A 20,700-nucleotide genomic window follows, 5' to 3' on the forward strand; every position below is an offset into this window, starting at 1 on the left:
ACACTAAACCTCACCCTAAATTTTATCCTCATACTAAACCTAACTCTAACCGAAACCCTAACCCTCACACAAACCCTAACCCTCTCCCTAACCATAAACCTACCCCTTACCATAACCCTCACCCTAACCCTAACCCTCACCCTAAACCATAACCTAAATCTCACCCTCACACTAACCCTCACCTTAACACTAACCCTCACCCTAAACCAAACCCTAACCCACAACCTAAATTTTACCCTCATCCTCACCCTCACCCTTAACCTAAACCTCACACTAACCCTAACCCTAACCCTCACCCTAACCCTAACCATAACCCTAAACCACACCCTAACCCTCAACCTAACCCAACGCTAACCCTCACCCTCTTCCTAATTCTTAACCTCACCCTAACCCTATCCCTTAACCTTACCCTAACCCTCACCCTAATCCTAACATTCAGCCTAACACTAACCCTATCCCTTACCCTAACCCTCATCCTAACCCTAATCCTAACCCTAACCCTCACCCTAAAACTAATCCTAACCCTATCCCTAACCCTCAAAAACACTCTAACCCTCACCCTCACCCTATCCCTAACCCTAAACATAATCCTAACCTTCACCCTCACCCTCACCCTCATTGTAACTCTAACCCCCACCCTATTCCTAATCCTCACCCTCACCCTAACCCTAACCCTCACCCTCACCCTAACCCTAACCCTAACACTCAACCCTCACCAAAAACCTCACCCTAAAACTAGCCCTAACCTTCACCCTCATCCTAGCGCACAACCTAAATCTAACTCTAACCCTAACCCTAACCCTAAACCTCAACTTCACCCTCACCCTCACCCTCAACCTCAGCCTAATCCTAACCCTAACCCTAATCCTAAACCTAACCCTCACACTCACACTCACTCTAACCCTAACCCTAAACCTCACACTCACCCTAAGGCTAACCCTAACCCTCACACTCACCCACACCCTAACCATTAATCTCACCCTAACCCTAACCCTCACCCAACCCTAAAACTACCCCTCAGCCTAACCCTAACCCTCACCCTCACCCCAACACTGATGCTAACACAAATCCTCATTTGCAACATAAGCCTCAGCCTAACCCTAACCCTGACCCTAACCCTTACCTTACCCCCACCCTCACTCTCACCCTAACCCTAACCCTTACCCTCACCATAACCCTATCCCTCACCCTCAACCTAACCCTCACACTAACCCTTACGCTCACCCTAACCCTCACCCAAACCTAATCAGAACCCTAACCCCCAACTTAACCTTCACCCTAACCCTAACTCTAACCCTAACCCTCAGTCTCAACCTAACACTCATCCTAACACTTACCCTCACACTAACCCTAACACTAACCGTAACTCTCACAGTAAGCCTAACCCTCATCCTAACCCTAAGCTTAACCCTCACCCTAACCCTAACTCTAACCCTAACCCTCACCCTGACCCTAATCCACACCCTAAACCTAACCCTAACCCTTCCCTAACCGAAAACCTCACCCTCACCCTACACTCAGCCTAACCCTTACCCTAAACCTAATCCTAACAATAACTCTTATTCTCACCCTAAACCTAACCCTAACCCTCACTGTCACCCTCCAACTCACCCTCACCCTAACTCTCACGCTCAACCTCACCCTCACCCTAACCCTAAACATCATCCTAAACATCACCCTAACACTAACCCTAACGCTAAGCCTAAACGTACCCTAACCCTAAACTTAACCCTAACCCTCACCCTAACTCTAACCCTAAGCCTAACCCTGACCCTAACCCTAACCATAACCCTAACCCTAAGCCTAACACTAACCCTTACCCTAACCCTAACCCTAACACTAACCCTAACCCTCACCCTAAACCTTATGCTAATCTAACCCTCACCCTCACCCTAATCCTCACCCTAACCCTTATCCTCACACTAACCCTAACCCTAACCCTCAGCATCACCCTCACCCTAAACCTAAACCTAAAACTAATCCTCACCCTAAACCTAAACCTTACCCTAACCCTCACCATAACCCTCACCCTCACCCTCACACTAACCCTAACCCTAAACCTAACCCTCACCCTAACCCTAAACCTTACCCTATCCCTAACCCTACCCCTCAACCTAACCCTCACCCTCGTCCTAATCCAAAGCCTAACCCTCGCTCTAATCATAACCCTAACCCTAACCCTCACCCTAACCCTAAACTTAACCCTCACCCTAACCCTAACCCTAACCCTTACCCTAAACATAAACCTAAACCTAAACCTAACCCTAACCTTAACCCTCACCCTCACCCATACCCTCATCCTAAACCTAACCCTAACCCTAACTCTCAACCTAACCCTAACCTGAATCCTAACCCTAACCCTCACCGTCACCATCACACTCACCCTAACCCTCAACCTCAAACTCACCTTCAACCTAACCCTCAAACTAACCCTAACCTTCACCCTCACCCTAACCCTCTTCCTAACCCTAACCCTACCCCTCACCCTAACACTCACCCTAAATCTATCCCTCACCCTAACCCCAATCCTAAACCTCACCCTCACCCTAACCCTCACCGTCACCCTATCCCTCACCCTAAACCTAAACCTGACCCACACCCCAACCCTCAACCTCACCCACACTCTCACGCTCACCCGAACCCTCATGCTCTCCCTCACCCTCACCCTCACCCTAACCCTCACCCTCAACCTAACACTCAACCTAAACCTCATCCTCACCCTAATCCTCACCCTAACCCTAACCGTAACCCTTACCTAACTAAAACCCTCAACCTCACCCTCACACTCACCTTAGCACTCACCCTCACCAAAGCCCTCACCCTAAACCTAAACCTCACCCTAAACCTACCCTAACCCTCAGCCTAAACCTTAGCCTCAACCTAACCCTAACCCTAACCCTCACCGTAACCCTAAAACTCACCCTAACCCTCACCCTAACCCTAACCTTAAAGCTCACCCTAACCCTCAACCTCCTTCTCACCCTCACCCTAATTCTCACCCTAACCCTGATCCTCACACTAACCCTAACCCTAATCCTAACCCTAAGCCTCACCCTCACTCTCACCCTAACCCTAACCATAATTCTAACCCTAATCCTAACCCTAACCCTTATGCTCACCCTCACCCTAATTCTAACCCAAACCCTAACCCTCATCCTCACTCTCACCTAACACTAACCCTAACCCTAATCCTAATTCTAACCCTCACCATCACCCTCATCCTAAATCTAAGCATAACCCTTACCCTAACACAGATCCTCAACCTCACACTAACCCTAACCCACACGCTCACCCTAACCCTAACCCTAACACTCAACTCTCACCCTAAACCTCACCCTAAAACTAACGCTAACCCTAACCCTCACCCTCATCCTACCGCTCAACCTAACCCTAACTCTACCCCTAACCCTAACCCTAAACATCACCTTCACCCTCACTCTCACCCTCAACCTCAGCCTAATCCTAACCCTAACCCTAAATCTAACCCTAACTTTACCTCTACCCCTAACCCTAGACCTCACCCTCACTCATAACCTCAACCTCAGCCTAACCCTAACCCTAACCCTAATCCTAAACCTAACCCTCACACTCACACTCACCCTAACCCTAAACCTAACCCTCATCCTCACCCTAAGTCTAGCCTTAACCCTCACCCTCACCCACACCCTAACCCTTAACCTCACCCTAACCCTCACCCTAACCCTAACCCTCACCCTAACCCTAAAACTACCCCTCAGCCTAACACTAACCCTCACCCTCAACCCAACCCTGATGCTAACACAAATGCTCATTCTCAACCTAAGCCTCAGCCTAAATATTACCCTCACCATAACCCTATCCCTCACCTTCTCCCTAACCGTCACCCTACTCCTTCTCACCTAACCCTCACCCTAACCCAAACCCTAAACCTAACCTTCACCCTAACCTTCACCCTAACCCTCACCCTAACCTTAAAACTAACCCTCACCCTAACACTCACCCTAATCCTAAACCTAAACTTAACCCTCACCCTCACCCTAACTGTCAACCTAACACTTACGCTCCCCCTAAACCTAACCGTTACCCTAACACTAACCATCACCCTAACCCTAACCCTCACCCGAACCCTCACTCTCACCTTCACCCTCAACCTAAACATCACCCTAACCCTAACCCTCACCCAAACCCTAACCCTCACCCTAACCCTAAACCTAACCCTCACCTTAAACCTCACCCCCACACTAATCCTCACGCTAAACCTAACCCTAGACCTATCCTAAACAAAAACATCACCCTCACCCTAGCCCTCACCCTAAATCTAACCCTAAACTTAACCCTCACCATCACCCTCACCCTCAGCCTCACCTTCAGCCTCACCCTAACACTAAACCTAATCCAAACCCTAACCCTGACCCTCACCCTCACTCTAACCCTAACCTTAACCTGCACCCTAACCCTAAACTTAACACTCAACCTAACCCTAACCCTAACCCTAATGCAAACCCTAAACCTCACCCTCACCCTAACCCTGAACCTAACCCTAACCCTTATCCTCACCCTCACTCTCACCCTAACCCTAACCCTTACCCTCATCCTAAACCTCACCCAACCTTAACCCGAAACCCTAACCCTCACCCTAACACCCATTCTAACCTTCAAACTAACCCTAACGCTAACCCTAACAATCAGTCTCAACCTAACACTCACCCTAACCCTTATCATCACACTAACCCTAAACCTAACCAGAACACTCACACTAAGCCTAACCCTCATCCTAACCTTAACCCTAACTCTCACCCTAACCCTCACCCTCACCCTAACCCTAAACCTCAACCTAACACTAACCCTCACCCTCACCCTAATCTTCACCCTAAAGCTAACCCTAACACTTACCTAACCTCACCCTCACCCTCAGCCTAACCCTTTCCCTAACCCTAATCTTAACCCTAAATCTTACCCTCAACCTACACCTAACCCTCACCCTCACCCTAACCCTCAAGCTCAACCTCAACATCACCCTAACCCTCACCATCACCCTAAACATCACCCTAACCCTAAACCTGATGCTAACCCTAACCTTACCCTAACCCTAAACTTAACCCTAACCCTCACCCTAACCCTAACCCTAAGACTAACACTCAACCTAACACTAACCCTAACCCTAACCCTAACCCTTACCTAACCCTAATCCTTACCCTAACCCTAAACCTAACCCTCACCCTAAACCTTATGCTAACCCTAACCCTCACACTCATCCTAATCCTCACCCTAACCCTTATCCTCAAACTAACCCTAACCCTAACCCTCAGCATCACCCTCACCCTAACCCTAAACGTCACCAACACCCTAACATTCACACTCACCCGAACCCGAATCTTCATCCTCACCCTAACCCTAACCCTAACCCTCACCTCAACCCTAACCCTCACCCTAAACCTATCTTTAACTCTCACCCTCACCCGAACCCTCACCCTCACCTGAATCCTCACCCACACCCTAACCCTCAGTCTCAACTAACCTCACCCTAAACCTCACTCTCACCCTAATCCTCACCCTATCCATAACCCTAAACCTTACCTAACCGAAACCCTCACCTTCACCCTCACACTCACACTCACACTCACACTCACCCTCACCCTAACACTTAACCTCACCCTAAACCTGACCCTAACCATAAGCCTCACCCTCACCCTAATCCTCACCCTCACCCTAACCCTAACCCTTACATAACCGAAACCCTCACACTCACACTCACCCTAACCCTCACCCTCAACCTCACCCTAACCCTAACCCTAACCCTCACCTTCACCCTAACCCTAATCCTAACTCTAACCCTAACCTTCACCGTAACACTAACCTTTACATTAACCTTAACCCTAACCCTAAACCTCACCCTCACCCTAACACTTACCCTAAACCTAACCCTCACCATAACCCTAACCCTTACCCTATACCTAACCCTCAGCCTCCACTAACCATAACCATACACTATACCTAACCCTTAGCCTCAAACTAACCCTAACCCTTACCCTATACCTAACCCTCAGCCTCAACCTAACCCTAACCGTAACCCTCACCGTAACCCTAACTCTCACCCTAACCCTGAGCCTCACCCTAACCCTCACCCTCACCCTAATCCTCACCCTAAACCTAAACATAACCCTTACCTAACCAAAACCCTCAACCTCACCCGCACACTCACCCTAAAACTCACCTGCACCGTAGCCCTCACCATAAACCTAACCTTCATCCTAACTCTAAGCCTAAACCTCACTCTCACCCTCACCGTAACCCTCACCATAACCCTAACCCTAATCTTAAACCTAAACCTCACGCTCACCCTCACCCTAATTCTATCCCAAACCCTAACCCTCACCCTCAATCTCACCTTACTCTAACCCTAACCCTAATCTTAATTCTAATGCTCACCCTCACCCTCGCCCTAAATCTAACCCTAACCCTTACCCAGACCCTAACCCTCACACTAATCCTAATCCTCAACCTATCCCTAACCGTAACCCTAACCCTCACCAAAACCCTCACCCTCAAACTAACCCTAATGCTAACCCGAACCCAAACTCTCACAATAACCCTCACCCTAACCCTTACCCTCAACCTAACCCTAACACTCACCCTCAAAATAACTCTCACTGTAATCCTTACCCTCACCCTTACCCTAACTGAAACATTAACCCTAAACTTCACCCTAACCCTCACCCTAACCCTAACCCTCACCCTCACCTCACCCTAAATATAACCGTAACCCTAACCCTCACCCTCAACGTCATTCTCAACCTCACGCTGACCCTCAACCTCACCCTAACCCTCACACTACCCCTAACCCTCACCCTAAACCTAACCCTAACCCTCACCCTCACCCTCACCCTCAGCCTAACACTTCCACTAACCCTAAGCTAACCCTAACCCTTACCCTCACCCTAAACCTAACCCTAGCGGTAACCCTCACCGTCACCCTCACACTCACCCTCACCCTCAACCTAACCCTCACGCTCAACCTCACCCTCACCCTAACCCTCACCGTCACCCTAAAAATCACCCTAACCCTAACCCTCACCCTAACCCTAACCCTTACCCTAACCGTAAGCCTAACCCTAACCCTCACCCTAACCCTGATGCTAACGCTAAACCTCAACCTCACTCTAACCCTCAACATAACCGTTACCCTCACTATCAACCTCAACCTGAACCTAACCCTAATCCTAACCCTCACACTAACCCTAACCCTCACCGTAACGCTAAACCTAACCCTAGACCTCAGCCTTACCCTCACCCTAAACCTAACCCTAACCCTAATCCAAACTGTATCCCTACGCATAACCATAACACTCACCCTAACCCTCACCCTCCCAGTAACCCTAATGCTAACATTATTCCACAACCTCACCCTAATCCTCGCCCTAAACCTTACATTCACTCTAAACCTCATCCTCACCCTAAACCAAACCCTAACCCTAATACTAACACTAGCCCTCACCCTCATCCTAACCCTAATCCTAAGCCTAACCCTAATGCTAACCCTAAACCTCAACCTCTCAATAACCCTCACATTAACCCTAACCCTCACCCTGAACCTCACCCTAACCCTAACCCTAACATTAACCCACTCCCTAACACTCACCCTAACACTAACCCTAACCCTACCCCTCAGCCTATCTCTCACTCTAAACCTATTCCTAACCTTAATCTTCACCCTATCCCTAACCCTAACTCTAACCCTCACCCTAACCCTCACCCTCACCATACCCCTAATGCTAACATTAACCCTCAGCCTCACCCTAAACCTCGCCCTAACCCTTACCCTCACTTTAATATTATCCATCACCATCAACCTAACCCTAACCCTAACCCTTACCGTAACCCTAACCCTCACTCTAACCAGAACCCTAACACTAACACTAAACCTCACCCTAACCAGCACCCTAACCCTAAGCCTAAGCCTAACCCTCACTCTCACCCTAACCCTTACCCTTACCGAACCCTAAACCTAAACCTCAGCCTAACCCTCATCCTAACCCTAAACCTAACCGTCACCCTAACCGTCACCCTCACCCTCAACCTCACCCTCAGCCTAACCCTAAACCTAACCCTAATACAAAACCTATCCCTTACCCTCACCCTCACCCTCACTCTAAACCTAACCCTAACCAAAACCCTCACCCTAACCCTAGCCCTATCCCTTACCCTTACCATAACCATATCCTTCATCCCCACACTAACCCTCACCCTAACACTTTCCCTCACCCAACCCTATCCCTAACCTAACCCTCACCCTATCCCTAAGCTAACCCTAACCCTCACCCTCACCATAACCCTCACCCTAACCCTTATCCTCACCCTAACACTAATCCTAACCCTCAGCCTAATCCTGAACCAAACCCTAACTCTAACCCTATCCCTCACCCTAACATTAACCCTAACCCTACCCCTAACTCTCAAACTCACCCTCACCCTTATCCTCACCCTCAGAGTAAACCTAAACATAACCCTAATCCAAAACCTAATACTCACCCTCACTCTCATCTTAACTCTATACCTAACCCTAACCATCACCCTCACACTAACCCTCACCCTCATCCTCACCCTCACCTTAACCTTCTCCCTAACCCTTACCCTCCCACTAACCCTAAACCTAAACCTACCCCTCACCCTTACCCTCACTTTAACCCTAATCCTCACCCTAACGTTAACCCTAACCCTACCCCTCACCTTAACCTTCACCCTCAGCATAAACCTAACACTAACCATCACACTAACCCTAAACTGAAGCCTAAACCTATCCCTCACCATCACGCTAACCCTTACCCTCACCCTAAGCCTAAAACTAACACTCAGCCTACCCCTCATCCTAACCCTAACCCTAACCCTAACCCTCACCCTCACCTTAACCCTAACCATAACCCTAACCCTCACCCAAACCCTAAAACTCACCCTCACCCTCAACCTCACCCTCAGCATAACCATAAACCTAACCCTAATTCAAACGCTAACCCTCAACCTCACCCTCATCCTAACTCTAACCCTAACCCTAACCCTCACTCAAACCCTAACCCTAACACTAACCCTCACCGTAAACATCATCCTAATACTAAACCTAACCCAAACCCTCAACCAATCGCTCACCTCACCCTAAACCTAACCCTAACCCTCACTCTCACCGTAAACAAAACCCTAACCCTAACCATCACACTAACACTAAGCCTCACCCTAACCCTAAACCTAACCCTCAGCCAAACCCTCATCCTAAACCTAACCCTAACAATCAACATAACCCTAACCCTAAACCTAACCCTAACCCTCACGCTAAACCTAACCCTCACCCTCAGCCTAACCATATACCTAATCCTAAACCTAACTCAAACCCTCACCCTCTCCCTAACTCTAACCCTATCCCTAACTCTGACCCTCACCCAAACCCTAACCTTATCCCTAGACCTCACCCTAACCCTAAACCTCACCCTAACCCTAACCCTAACAGGCACCCTCACCCTAACCCTAACCCCCACCCTAAACCTCACCCTAACCCTAACGCTAACCCTAATCCTCACCCTCACCATAAACCTCACCCTAACCCGTACCCTCACCATAACCATAACTCTAACCCTAATCCTCACATTTCGCCTAACCCTAACCCTAAACCTAACACTCACTCTCAACCTAACACTCAACATCACCTTAACGATCACCCTAACCCTAAACTTCACCCACATTGTAAAACACACCCTCACCCTCACCCTCACCCTCACCCTAACCCTCACCCTAAATCTCACCTTAACCGTAACGCTAACCCTAACCTTCAGTCTCACCCTAACCCTCACCCGAACCCTTATCATCACACTAACCCTAACCCTAACCCTAACGTCACATTAAACCTAACCCTCACCCTAACCCTAACTCTCCCTCTCACCCTAATTCTTTCCCTAACCCTCACCCTAAACCTAACCGTAATCCTCACCTTCACCTTAAACCTCACTGTCCCCTAACCCTAACCCTAATCTTCAGCAACAACCTCACCCTCACCCTCACCCTCACCCCTACCCTCACCCTCACCCTAAACATCACCCTAAACCTAAACCTCACCCTAAACCTAACCCTAATCCTCACCCTAACCCTAATCCTCGCCTTAAACCTCACCCTCACCCTAATCCTCACCGTAAACCGAACCCTAAGCCTTTCCTAACCTAAAACCTCACCCTCACCCTAACCCTCACCCTAGCCCACACCATAAACCTAACCCTAACCCTAAACCTCACCCTCATCCCCATAATCAGCCTAACCCTAACCTTAACCATAATCCTAACCCTACCCTAATCCTAACCCTCTAACTAAACCTAACCGTAACCCTAATGCTAACTCTAAATGTCACCCTCAACCTCACTCTAACACTAACCCTCACCTTAACCCTAACACTAAACCTAATGCTATCCCTAAACCTCACCCTCACCCTAACCCTCACCGTAACTTTTACCATCCCCCTTTCCCTCACTCTAACACTAATCCTACCCCTCAGTCCAAGCCTCACCTTAACCCTATCTCTAACTCTAATCCAAACACTAACCCACACACTGAACCTCACCCTAACTCTAAATCTAACCCTAACCCTAACCCTAAGCCTTTCCCTAAACCTCACCCTAACCCTATCCCTAATCCTAAACCTAACCATCACCCTCACGCTCAACATAACCTTAATTCTCTCTCTAACCCTAAACCTAACCCTAGCCCTCACCCTAAAACTTACCCTCACCCTCAACCTAACCTTAACCCTCAACCTGAACCTAACCCTCACCCTAAGCCTTACCTATACCCTGACTCTAAACCTAAGTCCAGCCCTAAATCTCACCCTAACCCTATCCCTAGCCCTAACCCTCACCCTAATCCTAACACTCACACTAACCCTAAACCTAAACCTTACCCTCACCCTCACCCTAACACTAACCCTAACCCTAACCCTAACCCTCACCCTAACTCGAACACTAACACTCACACTCACCCTAAACCTTACCCTAGCACTTACCCTCACCATAACAATAACCCTAACCCTAACTTTAAATCTAACACTAACCCTAACACTAACCGGCACCCTCACTGTCACCCTAACACTAATCCTCACCCTCATCCTAAACCTTACCATCACTTAAACCCTAAACCTAACCATCACCCACACACTCACCCTCACCCGAACCCGAACCCTCACCCGAACCCTCACTCTCACCCTAAGCCTAACCCGTACCCTCACCCAACCCTAACCCTAACTCTAACCCACACCCTCACCCTAACCCTAACCCTAACCCTAACCCTTACCCTGACCATTACCATAAACCTAACGCTAGCCCTACCCCTCATTCTCACCCTAAACCTCACCCTAACCCTTATCCTCACACAAACCCTAACCCTAAAACTAACCCTCACACTAACCCTAACCCTAACCCTTACCCTAACCCTGACCCTAAACCTCACCCTAACCCAACCATAAACAAACGATAAGCCTAAACCTCACCCACAACCTAACCCTCATCCTAACCCTTATCCTCACACTAACCCTAACCCTAACGCTAACCCTAACCCTCACACAAAACCTAAACCTCACGCTAACCCTAACCCTACCCCTCACCCTAACCCTAACCCTGACACTCACCCTGACACTAACCCTCTACCTAACCCTCCCCCTCCCTTAATCCTCACCCTAACCCTAACCCTATCCCTTGCCTACCGAAACACTCACCCTCACACTCAACCTAAACCTCACCCTCACCCTAGCCCTCACCCTATCCCTAACCGTACCCCTCAACCTTAACACTTACCCTCACCAAAACCCTAACCCTCACACTAATCCTAACGCTCACCCTAACCCTAACCCTACCCCCTCACACTAACCCTCACCCTAACCCTCACCCTAACTCTAAACCTCACCCTCAACCTAACCCTAACCCTCACATTCAACCTAACCCTCACCGTCACCTTAACACTCAACTTAAACCTAACACTCACCCCCACCCTAACCCTCACCGTCACCGGACCCCTAACCCCACCCTAACTCTAAACATCAATCTAAACATAACCCTAACACCAACACTCACCCAAATCCTAACCCTAACCCTCAACCTAACACTAACACTCACACTAACCCTCAAACTCAACCTAATCCTCACCCTAAAATTAACCCTAAACCTTACCTAACCGAAACTCTTACCCTCACCCTCAGCCTAACCCTCACCCTCACCCTAGGCCTTAACCTAACCATAACCCTAACCCTCACCCTAAATCTCCCCCTCCCACTCAGCCTAACCCTAAACCTAACCCTAATCCTAACCCTAACCCTCACCCCCATCCTCACCGTAACCCTAACACTAACGCTAATGCTGAACCTCACCCTCACCCTCACCCTAACCCTAACTCTAACCCTAAAAATAACCCTAACCCTAACCGTAATGCCTCACCCACACCCTAACCCTAACCGTAACCATAAAACTCACCCTAACCCTAATCCTAAACCTAACCCTCACAATCACACTCACCCTAACCGTCACCCTCACACTCACCCTCAGCATCACACTAACCCTAACACTAAATCTAACCCGCACCCTAACACTCACCGTCACCCTACCCTCACTCTAACCCTAACTCTCAACCACAGCTTAACCCTCACGATCAACCAAACCCTCACCCTCACCCTGAAACTCACCCTCACCCTAACACTCACCCTCACAATAAACATCACCCTAACGCTAAACTTCAACCTAACCGTAACCCTCACCCTAACCCTAACCCTCACCCTAACCAAAACCCTCAACCTCACTCTAACAATAACCCTAACACTAATCCTAACACCAAATCTCACCCTCACCTTCAAATTCACCCTAACCCTAACCCTAAACCTAACCCTCACCCTAACCATCATCCTACATCTAATGCTAACCCTAACCATCATCTTCACCGTAACCCTCACAGTAAGCCTAACCCTCATCCTAACCCTAAGCCTACCTCTCACCCTAACCTTCACCTTAATCCTAACCCTAACACTAATCCTCAGCCTAACCCTAACCCTCACACACACCTTAACCCTCATCATCACCCGAACCCACATCCTGACCCTAACATTCACACTAAGCAAAACCCTAACCCTAATCATAAACCTAACCCTCATCCTCACGCTCACCCTAACCTTAACCCTAACCCTTAACCTAACCTTCACCCTAACCCTCACCCTAACACTCACCTTCACCATAAATATCAAACTAACCCTAACCCTCAGCCTAACCCTAACCCTACCCTCACCCTAAACCTAACCCTCACCCTAACCCTCACAGTCACCTTATCCCTCAACCTAACCCTAACAGACACACACCCTAACACTCACACTCACCCGAACCCTCACCCAACCCCTAACCCTAACCCTCACCCCAACCCTAACCCTCACCCTAACCCTAACTTTAACCCTCACACTCACCCTAACCCTAACCCTAACCCCTTACCCTAACCCTCATCCTAACCCTTAATCTAACCCTAACCCTCACTCTCACCCTAAACCTCAACCTAACCCTTATTCTTACACCAACCCTAACCTAACACTCACACTAACCCTAATCCTCACACTATCCCTAACCATAACCCTCACCCTAACCCTCACCCTAACCCTCATCCTAATCCTACCCTTAACCCTAACATTCACCATCACCCTAACCCTCACCAACACACTAACTCTCACCCTCACCCGAACCCTCAATCTCAACCTAACCCTCACCAACACCCTAAGACACACCCTCAACCGAATCCTCACTCTCACCCTCACCCTCACCATAAACATCACCCTAACCCAAACCTAACCCTACCCCTCACCCTCACCCTAACTGTCATCCTAACCCTTATCCTCACCCTAACCCTAACCCAAACCCTCACCCTAACCCTAACCCTCAACTGAACCCTCACTCTCACCTTCACCCTCACCCTAAACATCACCCTAACCCTAAACATCACGCTAACCCTAACCCTAACCCTCACCCTAACTCTAACCCTCATTTTAAACCTCACCCTCACCCAAATCCTCACCCTAAACCTAACAATAAACCTTTCCTAACCAAAAATATAACCCTCACCCTAGCCCTCACCCCAAACCTAACCCTAAACTTAACCCTCACCCTCACTCTCACCCTCACACTCAGCCAAACCTAACCCTAACCTAACCCTAACCCTCACCCTCACCCTCACCCTCACCCGCAACCTAACACTAACAATAACCCTAACCCTCACCCTAACACTGAACCTCAACCTCACCCTCACCCTATCCCTAATCCTAACCCTAACTCTAATCCTAACCCTCACCCTCACCCTAACCCTCACCCTAACCCTTAACCTCACTTTTACCTAACCCAAACCCTAACCCTCACACTAACCCTCACCCTCACCCTAACCATACCACTAACCCTAACCCTTACCCTCACCCTAACCCTAATCCTAACAGTAACCCTAAACCTAAACCTAGTCCTCACACTAAACCTAACCCTCACCCACACATTAACCCAAACGCTCACCCGAACCCTCACCCTAACCCTAACCCTAAACCTAATCCTAACACTCTCACTAAACCTAACCCTCTCCTTAACTGTAACAATACACATCAGCCTAAACCTCACCCTAACACTAACCCTAACGCTAATCCTTACCCTATCCCTAAATAAAACCCTAACCCTCACACTCACCCTAGCCCTCACCCTAACACAACCCCAAACCCTAATCCTCACACTAAACCTAACCCTCACCCTATCCCTAACCCTTCACCTCAGCCTAAGACTGACCCTAACCCTAACCCTAACCCTAAACCTAATCCTCACCCTATCCCTAACCCTAAACCTAACCCACACACTCACCCTAGTCCTCACCCTAACCTCATCCTAACCCTATCCCTAAACTTAAACCTCACCCTCATCCTAACCCTCACCCTAACCCTTACCCCTAACCTAATCCTATCCCTGACCCTAACCTTAACCCTAAAACTCACACTAACCCTAACCCTCACCCTAACCCTAACCCTACCCCACAGCCTATCACTCATCCTAATACTAACCCTAATCCTATCCCTCAACCTAACCCTAACCCTAACATTAACCCGAACCCTCACCCAAAACCTAACCCTTACCCTCACACTCACACTCACCCTCAGCCTAATCCTAACACAAACCCTAATCCTAAACCTAACCCTCACCCACAGCCTCACCCTAACTCTAAACCCAACCCTAACTATAAACCTCCCCCTTCACCTAAACCCTCACCTGAACCCTCACTCTCACCCTACGGCTCACCCTCACCTTAACCCTAACCCTAACCCTCAACCTAACCCTAAACCTCACCCTCAAACTCAAACTCACGCTAACACTAAGCCTCACTGTTACCATAAACCTCACCCTAACCCTTAACCTTACACTAACCCTAACCCTCACACTAAACCTAAGCCTCACCCTCACCCTTACCGTAACCTTACCCTCACCCTAACCCTCAATCTAAACGTAATGCTAACCCTCAACCTACCCCTACCCCTAACCCTAATCCTCACCCTAACCCTAACCCTCACTCTCACCCTCAAACTCACACTAACCCTAACCCTCACACTAAACCTAACACTCACCCTCACCCTAACCTTAACCCTACCCCTCACCCTACCCCTCACCCTCAACCTAGCCCTCACCCCTACCCTAATCCTAACCCTGATCCTAACACTCACCCTATAGCTAACACTAAACCTAAACCTCACCCTCACCCTAACCCCCACCATCACCCTAACCCTCACCCAAACATGAACCCTCACCTCAACCTAACCCTCACTCTCACCCTAACCGTAAACCTAACCCTAATCCTCTCCATAACCCTCAACCTCACCCTCACCTTAAGCCTAACCCTAACCCTAATCCTAAAACTAACCCTCACCCTCACCCTAACCCTAACCCTAACCCTAACCCTAATCCTAAACCGAACCCTCACCTTCACCCTAAACCTACCTCTAAACATCACCCTCACACTCACCCTTAACCTATCCCCAACCCTAAGCCTTAGCCTAACCCTAACCCTCACCATAACCCTAACCATAACCCTCACCCTCACCCTCACCCTAACCCTAACAAGAACCCTATCCCTCACACTAACCCTTATCCTCACACTTACCCTAAACCTAACCCTAAACCTTACACTAACCCTAAACCTCACCCTAATCCAAACCCTAACCCTAACCCACACCCTAAACCTAACTGTAACCCTCACACTCATGCTAACCCTCATCCGCACCCTAATCCTCACCCTCACCGGAACCCTCATCCTCACCCTAACCCTCACCCTAAACATCACCCTAAACCTAACCCTCACTCTCACCCTAATCATAAACCTCAACCTCACCCTAACCCTCAGCCTAACCCTAGTCCTTAACCTAATCATAATACTCACCCTCACCCTAACTCTCACCCTAACCCTTACCCGATCCTTCACCTAACCCTAACCCTAATCCGCACACTAACCCGATCCCTCACCCTAAACATAAAACTAACCCTATCCCTTACCCTCACCCTAATCCTAACCCTAACAGTAACCCTAACCCTAAAGCTAGTCCTCACACTAACCCTAACCCTCATCCACACCATAACCCGAACCCTCACCCTAAACCTAACCCTAAACCTAACCCTAACACTCCCACTAAACCTAACACTAACCCTAACTGTAACCCTACCCATCAGCCTAAACCTCAGCCTAACACTAACCCTAACCCTAATCCTAAACCTAATCCTCACACTCACACTCACCCTATCCCTAACCCTAACATTCACCCTCACCCTAAGGCCAACACTAACCCTCACCCTCAACCTCACCAGAACCCTTAACCTCACCTTAACCCTAACCCTAACCCTCACCCTAACCCTAAAACTACCTCTCAAACTAACACTAAAACTAACCCTCAACCCAATCATAATGCTAACACAAATGCTCACTCTCAACCTAACCCTTAGATTAACCTTTACCCTCAACATAACCCTATCCCTCACCCTCTCCTTAACCCTCACTCTACCCCGCCGCTCCCCCTAAACCTCACCCTACCCCAAACCCTAACCCTAACCCTAAACTTCACCCTAACCCTCACCCTAACCCTAAAACTAACCCTCACCCTAAACCTCACCCTAACCCTAAACCTAACCCTAACCCTGACCCTCACCCTAGCTGTCATCCTAACTCTTACCCTCACCCTAACCCTAAACCTAACCCTCAACATAACCCTAAAACTACCCCTCAGCCTAACACTAACCCTACCCCTAACCCAACTCTGATGCTAACACAAATGCTCACTCTCAACCTAACCTTTAGATTAACCCTTACCCTCAGCATAACCCTATCCCTCACCCTCTCCTTAACCCTCACCCTACCCCTTCCCCTCCCCCTAACCCTTACCCTACCCCAAACCCTAACCTTCACCCTAACCCTCACCCTAACCCTCACCCTAAACCTAACCCTAAACCTCACCCCAACCCTCACCCTAACCCTAACCCTAACCCTAACCCTCACCCTCACCCTACCTGTCATCATCATAACACTTACCCTCACCCTAAACCTAAACCTAACCCTAACCCTAACCCTCACCCTAACCCTAACCCTCACCCGAACCCTCAGTCTCACCTTCACCGTCACCCTAAACATCAACTTAACCCTAACCCTCACCCGAACCCTAATCCTAACACTGACCCTATCCCTAACCCTCACCTTAAACCTCACCCTCACCCTAATCCTCACCCTAAACCTAACCCTAAACTTTTCCTAAACAAAAACATCACCCTCACATTAGTCCTCACCCTAAACCTAACCCTAACCTTAATCCTCACCCTCACCCTCACCTTCACCCTCAGCCTCAGCCTCACCCTCACCCTAACCCTAAACCTAATCCTAACCCTAACCATGAACCTCACCCTCACTCTAACCGTAACCCTAACCTGCAACCTAGTCCTAACCCTAACCCTAACCCTAAACCTAACACTCAACCTAATCCTAAACCTAATCCTAATGTTAACCCTAACCCTCACCCTCACCCTAATTCTGACCCTAACACTTACCCTTACCTTCACTCTCACTCTCAACCTAACCCTAACCCTTACCTTCACGATAAACCTATCCCTCACCTTCAACCTAACACTCACCCTAAACCTTATGCTCACCCTTACCCTCACCCAACCCTAACCCGAACCCTAACCCGAACCTTAACCCCCATCCTAACCTTCACCCTAACCCTAACGCTAACCCTAACCCTCAGTATCAACCTAAACGTAACCCTAACACTTACGTAACCGAGACCCTCACCCTCACCCTCACCCTCAACCTCACAATCAACCTAACCCTTACCATAACTCTAATAGTAACCCAAACACTTACCCTCACCCTATCCCTAACCCTAATCCTAACCCTCACACTAACCCTAGCCCTCACCCTAACCTCAGCCTAAACATATCCCTAACCATAAACCTCACCCTCATCCTAACCCTCACACTAACCCTTACCCTCACCCTAATACTAACCCTGACCCAAATCTTAACCCTAAATCTCACACTAACCCTAACCCTCACCCTAACACTAACCCTACACCACAGCCTAACCCTCATCCTAAAACTAATCCTAAACCTATCCCTCACCCTAACCCTAACCCTAACATTAAGCCTAACTCTCACACTAACCCTAACCCTCACCCTCACCCTCACACACACCCTCAGCCTAAACTTAACCCTAACCCTAATCCTAAACCTAAACCTCACCCACACACTCACCCTAACTCTATCCCGAACACTAACCATAACCCTCCCCCTCCCCTTCCCCCTCACCAGAACTCTCACTCTCACCCTAATGCTCACCCTCACCCTAACCCTAACCCTATCCCTAACCCTCACCCTAACCTTAAACCTCACACTCACCATCAACCTCACACTCACCCTAACCCTCACCATCACCCTAACCCTAACCCTAACTATAAACCTTACGCTAACCCTAAACCTAACCCCTCTCCTAACCTGAAACTTCAGCCTCACCCTCACCCTAACAATAACCATCACCTTAATCCTAACCCTAACACTCACCCTAACCCTAACCTTCACCTCAGCCCTCAACCTCATCCTAATCCTCACCCTAAACTTACCCTAACCCTTACCTAAGGTAAACCCTCACCCTCACCATAACCCAACCCCAAAACTAACCTCATACTAACCCTAAACCTAATCCTAAGCCTAACGTTCCTCCTAAACCTAACCCTAACCCTAACCCTAACCATAACCCTAACCCTCACCCTATCCCTAACCCTCACCCTCACCTTGACCCTAACCCTCACCCTCACCCTAAAATTAATCCTAACCGTAACCCTCACACTCACCCTTATCCTAACCCTCATCCTAAACCTAAGCCTAACCCTAACCCTAAACGTAGCCCTAACCATCACCTTCATCCTCATCCTCACCCTTAACCTAACCCTAACCCTCACCCTAACCCTAACCGTAACCCTCACACTAAACCTAACCCGCACCCTCACCGTAACCCTAACCCTACCCCTCACCCTAACCCTCATGCTCACCCTAACTATAACCCTAAACCTAACCCTAACCCTCACACTAACCCTAAACCTAACCCTCCCCCTCACCCGAACCTTCACCCTCACCCTCACCCTAAACATCACCCTAACATTAACCCTCACCCTAATCGTAACCCTAAGTCTCACCCTAACCCTAACAATCAACTTAACCCTCAATCTCACCCTAATCCTCACCCTAACCTAACCTTAACTCTTACCTAAACTAAACCCTCAACCTAACCCTCACCCTTACCCTAGCCCACACCCTAACCTTAACGCTAAAAGTAACCCTCACACTAACTCTAAACCTAACCATCAGCCGAAACCTTATCCTAAACCTAAAACTAACCTTTACCCTAACCAAATCCTAACCCTAACATTAACCTTAACCCTAACCCTCACACTAAACCTAAACCGAACCCTCAGCCTATTGCTCATCCTAACCCTAACCCTAACCCTAACCCTAACCCTAAACCTCACCCTAAACCTCACCCTAACCTTTACTCTCACCATAACCTTAATCCTAACCCACACCCTAACCCTCACCTGAACCCTCACCCTCACCCTCACCCTAAACGTTACGCTAACCCTCACCCCAACCCTAACCCTCACCCTAACCCTAACTCTAACCCTCACCCTCAACTGAACCCTAACCCGAACTCTAACCCTATACCTCACCCTAAACCTAACTCTAAACGTAACCCTAACACTTAATCTCATCCTAATCCTCACCCTAAGCCTTTTCCTCACACTAACCCTAAACCTAAACCTCACCATCACCCTAACCCCTCACCCTCACCCTAACCCTCACCTACATCCTAACCTTCACCTTCACCCTCACCCTCACCGTAAACATCACCCTAAACATCACCCAAAACCTAACGCTCAGCCTAACGCTAACCCTAACCCTCACCTTAACCCTAAACCTCACCTTCAACCTCACCCTCAGCCTAATCCTCACCCTAAACCTAACCCTAACCCTTCCTAACAGAAAACCGCACCCTTGCCCTCACCCTAGCCCTCACCCTAACCCTAAGCCTAAGCCAAACCCTAACCCTCACCTTCAAACTTATCCTCAACCGCAGCCTCACCCTAACACTAAACCTAATTCTAACCCTAACCCTCACCCT

The sequence above is a fragment of the Dipodomys merriami genome, unplaced genomic scaffold, assembly GCF_024711535.1.
Source record: "Dipodomys merriami isolate MVZ:Mamm:240054 unplaced genomic scaffold, mDipMer1.0.p SCAF_80, whole genome shotgun sequence".
NCBI lineage: Eukaryota > Metazoa > Chordata > Mammalia > Rodentia > Heteromyidae > Dipodomys > Dipodomys merriami.